The sequence below is a fragment of the Chelonoidis abingdonii genome, chromosome 4 (genome assembly GCF_003597395.2).
Source record: "Chelonoidis abingdonii isolate Lonesome George chromosome 4, CheloAbing_2.0, whole genome shotgun sequence".
Lineage (NCBI taxonomy): Eukaryota > Metazoa > Chordata > Testudines > Testudinidae > Chelonoidis > Chelonoidis abingdonii.
In genome coordinates, this window is record NC_133772.1 from 35,225,233 (window position 1) to 35,236,118 (window position 10,886).

At 43.5% G+C, this 10,886-nt stretch overlaps 1 protein-coding gene across 4 annotated transcripts in view; it reads left to right on the forward strand.

Moving 5' to 3' along the window:
* Positions 1–10,886, forward strand: part of PTDSS2 (phosphatidylserine synthase 2) — an 81,084-nt gene that overhangs the window by 35,778 nt on the left and 34,420 nt on the right. For 3 of the 4 annotated variants that reach the window (XR_012655743.1, XM_075065040.1, XM_032773120.2), the window contains one exon: positions 5,907–5,989. The exons of the other annotated variant lie outside the window; for it this stretch is intronic. The gene's annotated coding sequence lies outside the window, so the exon portion shown is untranslated. The remainder of the gene's footprint in view (positions 1–5,906; positions 5,990–10,886) is intronic. 4 annotated transcript variants of the gene reach the window in all.

A 10,886-nucleotide genomic window follows, 5' to 3' on the forward strand; every position in this document is an offset into this window, starting at 1 on the left:
AGCTGAGACTGGAAATAGAGGTTGGGGTATAAATCACTTGCATTTTTGGTGGTTGATATTGTGTTTGTTGAAATTGTGATCAGAATACAACCAGTAAATGAGTGAGCACAGCAGGTCAGCACACTGTTCCACCAGCTGGTAAGACATTTTGCCATCCACAACTACTGAGGGCATATAGCAATCATAACACAACAATCAGAGCACATAGTCATCCTATAGCTGTACTTTGTCTGCTGGCAATTGAACACCAGTTTCTGCTGTGGAACACTTAAGGATCAGTAAAGAAAAAAGATCTTCTAGGCTATTAAACATTTCATGGGTAAAAATAGCTTTATAAACAATCACTGTTCATTAGACTTCCTGCAGCGAGCTATGGTGTTATAATCTGATACCATACATACTATCAGACATTACATCTCAGATGTTGGAAATTTTCAAGTGTTATCTTGCTAACCAAAGGACTGTGTTGAAATTTCTTATCAGTGATGAGGGAGACTTTATTCATGTAAGTCCTGCAGCAGATTAATCTCTCTTGACAAGTGTTGCACTTTGAGTGCCTAATGAGGGAGATGAGACAGGACAAGTATCTCTTTAGAGAAGAATGATTTGAGTTTTGCCATGAGACACATCTTGATACAGGTCCAAAGCTTGCAGTTCTAGGACAGACTTTTGACATAGTGGAAGTTGCGTGACTTATATATTAGAACCCTAGAGAACTATCTCTGTCCATTTTTGGTTTTATATAAAACACATTCATTCAGACTGGAAGCTGAAAAGGTGACTCTCTAATAAATTACCACATAAGTTTCTCGTGATGAGGGCAGAGTTCCTGTTGGCCCTTTTTGATTTTATATTAGCCTCTTTCTCTGCTCCTCTCCCCAGAAAAAAATCCTGCTTTTATGAACGCTAGTGCAGGTCCACCCATTGTAGCCGCAGAGGGTGTGCTAGAACAAGGAAGGTTGCAGATAGCCTCTAATATTTTAACTACTCTTTCTAATAACTCTACTCACACTGGGTGCTTAAAATGCTAGCGTCTACCAGTGCCTTGTCATGCCATCATTGCTATCACCAGAGGCGCTGCATTTATGTTGCCAACAAGGGAGACTTTTCCTGAAAAGAGTGTAATGCAGACAAGGTCTTACTGACACTACACCTAGGGGAGTTCTGCACCACTGTGCGCAGGCAGAATTCATGTCACCTGCAGATTTCTTTGCTTCCCTGCAGAAAAATGACTTTCTGACGGGGAACCAAAGGGAACCCACAAGAACGGTCATATGCCTCTCCCCAGTAGTACAGGTGCTTGGTTTTGGGTACCCAGACCAGCCGGCAGAGAGGTTAAATCATTGCGAGGATGGGCTGGGGATTCCCTGACCGATGCCAGGTCAGACCCACTCTTGTCTGCCCACCCCTGTGCATCGCCCCCCACCCCATGACTCCCCGGTTGTGCCTTGCATCCAGAACCTGACCCTCACCCTGGCCAAGCCTCCCACTCCCCCCACCCCAGGGCTAGGGACGTCCCTGCCAGTGGCTCCTAACCTGTGCCAGGCTCAGCGGCTAGTTCCGGCTGGGCTGGGGGTGGGGTGGGGTGGGGAGGAGGAGCGCACTTCTCTTGCATGGAAGGGTCAGGGCCAGGTCACCCCCAAAACTTCCCCCAGCTCTCCACGCCTCCCTCCTCCACCCTGCTTCTTGCTCCCATTGATCCTCAGCATGTGTGGGAAAGATCACTATACTGGGAGCGGCTCCTCTCTATGTCCAACCCCTGTGCATCCGAACGCCCCCGCTCCCTGCACTCGGCCCTCCCCACTGAGCCCCACCCCCTGCATCCGGACCCTCCCACACACCAAGTCCCTGCACCCAGACTCCTCCCATTGAGTCCCTTGCACTCAAACACCCACCCCGATGAGCCCCACTCCCTGTGCCCCTGGACCACCCTGATGAAGCCCCCATGCCTGAACCCCCATCCCACTGAGCCCCAACCAGCTGCATCTGGACCCCCATCCCACCAAGCCCCACTCCCTTCGCACCCTGAACCCCCTGCCAAGCCCCCTCACATACACACACACCCTTGCTGAGCCTCAACCACCTTCACCGGGACCTCTCTACAGAGTCCCACTGCCTTTGCACCTGAAACCCACCAACAAGCCCACATGCATCCAGATCCCTCACCTCACCTGGACCCCTGACTGAGCCTCCTGCACCCAGATTGTCCCGTACACACTCCTCAGCCGACACCTGGATTCCCCCACACTAAGCCCCTCCACACTTGGTTCCTGCCTGGCTGAGCCTACCTGTTCAACCTGTCCAGGAAAATAGAGATATTAGTCATGTCTCTCAAAGCAAACTATGGGACTGAGCGTGCAACAGACTCTCTAAGGCCAGTAAACGCCTTTGTTCATTCCAGGATAAGTCAGAAGGACACTATACAGATAGGTGAAACCTTGGGATATCCATTAAGGTTTCAGGCTGCCTCATTAGGACACAGCATGGTGGCAACTGAAAAATAAATGTGACATTGGGAAGAATGATGGTGGTTTTGCCACCTAAGTGTTTTTGGAAAAATGCTGGTGTTGCATAACTTCCTTTTAGCTAATTCAAAATAGAGGGGTATTATCAAAAATTCCACGTACTTCATTAATTTCCAGCTGATATTACTGTTAGATTTTTTTAGTATAGATGTGAATGTGTCTAACCACAGGTTCCCTTGGAGATTGATCCAGGATAATATGACATGATGGAAACCTAAGATGGTGCCTTGGAGCTCTTAGCTCAGGGCTAAGCAAAATGATGGTAAATTTGAGAAATTTGTATTGGAACATAATACCAAAAGTGTAGAGCAATCATTTTAGATGTAAATGTAGGCACTGTTAAGAATGTACATGCCAGCTTCATAATTTCAAATGCAAGGGGAGGCATGGTTAAATCAAATACACAAATAATGTAATTAGATTCTTTGAGAATAGCTACAAATTGTAATTGCTTTCTTCACCTTTTGGAAAGCTTGGTGGAACCTACCTGCTGTGTCAACAGTTTCATTTATTAGCTAATTTTAGTGCATAACTCTAATATATACATGTTGTGTCAACACAGTTATCAATACCTTGAAGACTGTCAATCCTGCTAAAACTTGGTTGTCATTATTAATTTTTGATGGTAAAACTTCCATCCATAGCCATTTAAACACATTACCTTTAAAATAAATAAAGTAAAGATTTGCTAGTGGTCAACCTGAATTCTTGTGCACCAGCTACACTTCTGAAAGAGCCATGGTTGAAAAATATTTTATTACTGAAAAACAGTCAAATATGGCTGCCTTATGCATACTAACCTTTTAAACTGTATTAGTACATTATTTCTGTAGTTCTCCTACAGAGTTCCATCCCGTGTGGACAGGGTGCTGGCCGGTAACCAAATCCCTGAATATAGAAGTTGGGTCAACTTCAAGAAGTTCCTCATTTCCCACTAACAAAACTAGTCTGTTTGTAGGCTTAATATTGGGAAAAGCCAGAGCCACAACTTTGACTACCTTTATGAACTATCCTGTCGAAGGAATGTTTTAAGGTTCTTATTTTGTAGTGTGGAACTTTCAGTAATTCTTGAGCGAAATCACAAACTGTCAATTATATTAGTTGTTATAATGTATCAAAGTTGTGCTAAAAGTCCAAATGCACAATTCTAGGGCCTTTTTCTAAAACGTCTTCCTTTTCTGCTTGTGCTAGAGCTTACAATTCTAGTACTCTTACCAGAGCTGCTTCAGCTCAAATTGGAACTCTGCCTACGCAAATATTCCATCCTTAGTTCATGTGATAGCAATTGATTAGTCAGCCTCAGCTTAGGGTTTTTAAAGCTGTCTGAACTCAGTAACAAGTCATGTGCTCAGAGTATTTAAAGTGCTTTCACCAAGTCTTGATCTTGCTTTCTATGATGGCATTAAGCTGTTTCCTCCCATTTACTTCAAAGTAGTTAAACTTTCAATACCTGTTGTATCTGTTGCTGATGTCATTGATCGGCACCGGGACATATTCCTAGGTAGATAGACCTAAGGTGACAAGCCAATAGATAACTACATCTAGTTTTTTTTATCAAAAAAACAAATTCTCTAACATCAGATAAATATACCATCTGTGCATGATAACTCTTGAGGATATTGGCGTTCTAGTACAAAACTGGCAGACCTCTAGCTCTTAAGATGGAGAGTTTTTTTGTTTTTGCCATTCAGGGCAACAGGTGAAGAGGGAGAAGGTGCCATTTTCCCAAAGTTTCAAGGAGAACAGCATTTTAAGTTAAGGCTGCTACATTAGGTGGAACTTACACAAGTTGCACTCAAAGATTATTAAATGTACAAGAGTTGAAAGTTTGGGAATACGTTTAAGTTCTATAAATTCTAGTATCTTGAAGTTGCAACATATTTGCAGGTCTTCAAATACATTTAGTGAAAGTTTCACAAACAGCCTTACCTCAGACCCCTTGTCTATGCTCATGAGTCACTTGATGTTCAGAGATCTGAGAATTGGAGCAGCGTGCTAATCCATCTATTACAAGGTAGGTCAGACAGGGAGTTTGGTGTTATGGTAGTCATTCATTATTTTTAATTAAAAAAGCAGGCTGCATTTAATTTGCATTGTAGAAGAAATATATTAAGCAGCATGGATAGGCAAGAATACAAGCATTACGAAAGGTTATGCGAGAGTCTCAATTTGACCATTTAGTGAATCTTCACATCTTTTTTTCAAAGCACAAGCAACCTTAAATCTGGCAATTCCTAACTTTCGAAGCATTTGCAACCTAAAGAATGTCCTTCTAATGTTTTCTGCATGCAGTTCCCTAGGTGTTTTTTTTTTTTTTTTTAAAGCAAATTCTGTTCTTTACCACTGTAACAATCTCCCATCATAAATAATCAGCAGAGTTTGAAACTGCACCTTTCACATTGAAGCACAAATGTTTACCACGTGAGCTACAAGACTAACACTAGCTGCTAGCAGGAGAAAGCAAGTATCTGGGAGGTGGGATTGGGGCACTAGGACCAGATGCCGGGTCTATGGAGTAGTCAGGGGAAGCCTGGCCTGTGTCTCTCCCCCAGCCCCCAGTGTGGTTACTCCAGCAGTTTTCTGGTGTTCCCATGCAGCGTCTGTTGTTGATTTGGTAACTGAATGGACGTGGCCTTAGGCCTGGGCTACACTAGCGGAGGGAGGTTCAAACTTAGATACGCAACTTCAGCTATGCTATTGTGTAGCTGAAGTTGAAGTGTATTAGTTCAACTTACCTGGCCATCCTCACGGCGGCAAGTTGACTGCCGTGACTCCCCCGTCGACTACGCTTACTCCTCCTGCCGAGGTGAAGTACGGACGTCGATTTGGGGATTGATTTATCGCATCCAGACGAGACGCGATAAATCGATCCCCGATACACTGAACACTACCCGCCGATCCAGCGGGTAGTACAGACATACCCTTAGAATATTCATTTTCAGTTATTTTGGCTAATGTATTCCTAGGCAACACAAGTGAGAAGGGAAATGATTATTTTCAACCATTTATAGCTCAGCAAAACCTGAATGGAATTTAATGGGACAAAGAAAACAATTCTCTAGCCCAAGGGCTTTCTCCCTACTGAATTTCAAAGACCTTCAGAAAAAGTCATGAATCTTTTATAATGGAAAATATTATGCAGTGCTGGGAAACCTAAATATGCGGGTTAGTACCAGTTTCCCCTATAACAAAAACTACAAAAGGTGAAACCTGCATCTCACTGGAAATTATAACTGATATGGGGAAATTACACTACTCTAAAGAGACAAGATGTTCTAGACTTCTAAGAATTTAAACTGAGATTCTTTTTGTCATGATTTTCTTTATTGGAGTGGGTTGGGGAAACAAATATCTATTGAGTAGTTTGTTCTTTATTTTCAGAGGTATTGTTGCCAGTATTTTGGTTTTCTTATGTTTTGGAGTCACTCAAGCTAAAGACGGACCATTTTCAAGACCACATCCAGGTAATTTAAATCATTTAACTTTTTCCGAGTGTCTAAGAAATTGCTAACTCTGTAGAAGTAATTTTACCATTTCATAAATAGCCTCTAAGTTTATATGATTGGATGTAAATGTTAGTGTTCGTAACTTTGTTTTATGGCATACTTCCTTTTATATGCAATGTGAATTCAATAACATTATGATGCAGATACCCAGTAATCTTAATCCCACAGCTTCTGCCTTATACTGTAAGACCTCTCCTTTATTTATAGCCAACAGGTATTTCCAAGACTACTTCCTCTATCTATCAATTGGACACTTAAAAGGAATTTTGAGATCCTTGCCAGATGGCAGCCCTAAACATTCCCTCTTTCTGTTGTCTGAAAACAACCCCCTAAAAAGGGGAATAACAATTTACTCTAAACTGTATGCATAATACGCACTATCTGCTTTTTAAAATCAGCTCATTGCATGGGATTTACCCAGGTGTCCCTGGTCTGCATTTCACATTGTTAGCAAAAAGGCTCACATGGTCCCCAGTTTGGAGAAGGTAATCAAATCATCCCTTAAACCTCAGCTTCACCTTACCTATAAAATTCCATTTTGGTATGTAACTGGACTATACTTCTGCTTCTGCTCCTTAATTGACACAGATATAAGCAATTTATTTGGTTATGGGACTGTTGTTACAAGTAATCTGACAAATTACAAGAGGACCTTTATTTTACTTTCTGTGCAAGATCTCTGCCCCATTGATGAAGTTTGTGCTGTAGGACTTCAGGGAGTCTTTATAAAATAGCAACGTAAAACATCTGTGTGTTGAGTCTGAACTGTGGAAGTAATCAAACTTCTTGCTGCTGATTCTTTCCTTTTTCCTGACTATTTTTACATGTTGGTAATGATAGTTTATAAGAATGGGGACAGTTGTATAGACTTGCATGTTCAACTTGAGAGCATAGGCCCCAATACTTAAAGAAAACTATAACTGAAGCATTTCTCATGATTTCATCCTAACCTTTAGAATAATGGAATCATAAAATATCAGGTTTGGAAAGGACCTCAGGAGGTTGTCTAGTCCAACCCCCTACTCAAAGCAGGACTAATCCCCAGACAGATCTTTGCCTCGGATCACTAAATGGCCCCCTCAAGGATTGAGCTCACAACCCTGGATTTAGCAGGCCAATGCTCAAACTACTGAGCTATCCCTACCCCTTTTCCTGCTGGGAATCCTTTTTCCCTAGGGAATGACAGGCAGGTTAAAAAGAATCCTTGGAGAGAGACAGTTGAAGGTTGCTTTCTGCAAGGAAACATTTGAAGAAATGCGGCAGTTAACTTGAACTGTTTTAAGTTTAAAGCCACACTTTCTAGGCAGCCTACTGCATGGCAATTCTTTCTTTTTTGTTCTGTTTATGAAAGATCTTGTTCCCTTTAAGGACTTAAGAGATGTTCTTAGAGATATGCTCCATACAGTTTTCAACTCTATAGCATCTAGAAATGTCTTCTACATTTTATAAACTATAGACAGTTGAAAGCAGGAGAGTTTTACTGAAGCTTGTAGTTTTGATTCTGGTGAAAGATCTATGAAACGGTGGCTAAGGAATCTTCTATGTTAATTTCATCATTTGAACAATGGTCAGATTAATATCCAGACTAATTGCTCAACAGCCCAGGGAGCACACACTCCAAGTCAAGGTAAGACCCGAATAGATTAATTTACATAGATTATGCCCTGCATATCTCAAAAAAGCTTTTATGCTCTCAGCTAGAGCTACTTTTACTAGAGCTGTTGAGCATTCTTTTCTCTATGCACGTTCCTTCTCAAAGTGGTCTGTCTAAAAACATTTTACAGTATTGTAATATGAATGCATTAATACAGAGGTGGGCAAACTATGGCCCGTGGGACCCTCCTGTCTGGCTCCTGAGCTCCTGGTACAGGAGGCTAGCCCCCGGCCCCACCCTTGCTGTCCCCCCTCCTCTGCAGCCTCAGCTCACTGCACCGCCGACGCAATGCTCTGGGCTGCGAGCTCCTGGGGCAGCGCAGCTGTAGAGCAGTGGCCTGCCGTGGCACGACTGTAGTGCCGCCGCGACCGGTGCTCCAGGCAGCGCAGTAAGGGGGCAGGGAGCAGTGGGGGGTTGGATAGAGGACAGGGGAGTTTGGGGATGTTTGTCAAGGGCAGAGGTGTGGATAGGGGTCAGGATGGTCAGAGGGCGGAGAACAGGAGAGTTGAAAGGGGGCAGGAGTCCCGGGGGGAGGTAGTCAGGAATGAGAGGAGGGGTTTGATGGTGCGGCAGGGGGCAATCAGGGATGGGGTTCTGGGGTAGTCAGGGGACAGAGAGCAGGGGGGTGGATTGGGCAGGGGTCTCAGGGGGGCTGTCAGGGAACGGGGAGGGGGTTGGATGGGGCAGGAGTTCAGGGGGTGCCATCAGGGGGCAAGAAGTCTGTGGGGGGGTCAGATAGGAGGTGGGGGCCAGGCCACGCTTGGGTGTTTGGGGAGGCATAGCCTCCCCTAACTGGCCCTCCATACAATTTTGGAAACCTGATGCAGCCCTCAAGCCAAAAAGTTTACTGCAGCTAAGACGTTAACATGAAGTGGGCAAATATTTACACTCATATCTGGAATTCAAAAGTAAGCTGCCTGCTGATGTGTGTAGAGGAGGAAAAAAGGATCATTTTATGAATGAATGAGTGGTTATCTTGTTCTAGGCTAGTTCCCCAGCATAGTGTGTACTCTAGGGCCTGCTGGAGGCAACGGCGTGTTCCTTTAGGAGGAGAGTGTGTTAGCCTCCAGCCTCCTCATGGATGGGGAGGCTCTTGCAGGCATGGAGGTGCATGGTGTTGCAGTTAGGGAGGAGGGATGGCTCAGTGATTTGAGCGTTGGCCTACTAAACCCAGGGTTGTGAGTTCAGTCCTTGAGGGGATCACTTAGGGATCTGGGGCGAAAATTGGTCCTGCTAGTGAAGGCAAGGGGCTGGACTTGATGACCTTTCAACATCCCTTCCAGTTCTAGGAGATAGGTGTATCTCAAATTATTGTTTAGTTATTATTTAGTTCACCATGGGAGATATTTGTAACTAGAGAGTGTATATTGGTAGATATGGAATAGTAAGTTTATTGGTGGGGTGCTAATAAGAAAATGAGTCTTCAGTGACCCCCACTTCATGATTCTGTTATCCCTGGAGAAGTGTCTCATTATCCCAAAAGAGCTACAGCAGGGGTCGGCAACCTTTCAGAAGTAGTGGGCCGAGTCTTCATTTATTTGCTCTAATTTAAGGTTTCGCGTGCCAGTAATACATTTTAACATTTTTAGAAGGTCTCTTTCTATGTCTATAATAGAAAACTAAACTGTTGTTGTATATAAAGTAAACAAGGTTTTTAAAAAGTTTAATTAGCTTCATTTAAAATTAAAATGCACAGCCCCCCAGACCAGTGGCCAGGACCTGGGCAGTGAAAATGAGCTCGCGTGCCATAGGTTGCCTGCCCCTGAGCTACAGCATGGCTTGCTGGTATATACCACTTCCTTTATGGGTTTTATTTTAAATCTTGCTGTCGTAAACAGACAGTTAAGGGTTAAGAAGTTCACCTAGCCTAGCTGACACCTGACCAGAGGAACTAATGGAGGGACAAGATGTTTCAAGAGGAAGGAGGAAAGTTCTTCCTTTGTTCTATTTATTAAGTCTGTGCTGGAGTGAAAAGATCCAGGAATCAACCAGGGTAGTGGGTATTAGAGAAGGAATGAATTAGCGTATGTTTATTTCCTTTTGTGACTTTCTTTCTGCATTAGAGGGATAATCAAATTGGGTTTTCTTTTGTGTAACTAAGGTTTTTGCCCAGGGGAACATGCTCTGTGTTTTGAATCTGTTGTCTGTGAGAGTAGTTTGCATGATAATCTCTCAGAAGTATTTTTTACCCCTTTTCCTTAATTAAAAGTCTTCTTTTTAAGAACCTGATTGATTTTTTCCTTGTTTTAAGATCCAAGGGGTTTGGATCAGTGTTCACCAGGAAATTGGTGGAAAAGTCTCTCAAGGTTACCCAGGGAAGAGTTACAGTACTTGGGAGGGAGAGATTTTGGGGAGGAAGACAGTGTTTCCCAAATAACTCATACACAGCTGTTTTAAGCGATTTGGTGGTGGCAGCATACTGATCTAAGCTGGTAATTAAGCTTAGGGATTCTCACGCAGATCCCCACATCTGTACCCTAAAGTTCAGAGTGGGGGTGAAACCTGTGACACTTGCTACTAACCAGATTTGGGGGAAATGATCTGTCTTGTAGCCTAATGTCCCATGATGAAGCTCTTCAGTATTCTGTTTCCAGTGGTGGTGTAGCTGTGTCGGTCCCAGGATATTAGAGAGATAAGGTGGGTGAGGTAAAATATTTTATTGGAGCAATTTCTGTTGGTGAGAGCGACAAGCTTTTGAGCTCCACAGTGCTCTACTTCAGGTCTGGGAAAGGTAGATAGCTGTGATATGCTTTCCTTTATTAACCTTCCCTCATTGGTCTGGTTTTCTAAACCTTTTATCATTTTTGTTGCCCTCCTCTGGACTCTCTCTCTGCTTTAACCATATGTTTCTTAACGTGCCCAGAACGAGATACAGTACTTACTCCAGCTGAGGCCTCACCAGCGCTGAGTAGAGCAGAACAGTTACCTTACATGTCTTATATATGACACTCCTGTTAATGCAAGAAAAGCTAATGTTCTGGGGTGCAACTGCATCACATTGTTCACTCATGTTCAGGTTGTGATCCACTATAACCCCCTGTCATGGTATAATTCCCCACTCTGAACCTTAGCATCCAAAAGATGGGGTACCAGCATGAATTCCTCTAAGCTTGATTACCAGCTTAGAACCTGTAGCACTTCCACCAACCAGGAATTCCAGTGCCTGGTACACTCTGGTCCCCCCAAAACCTTGCCCGGGGA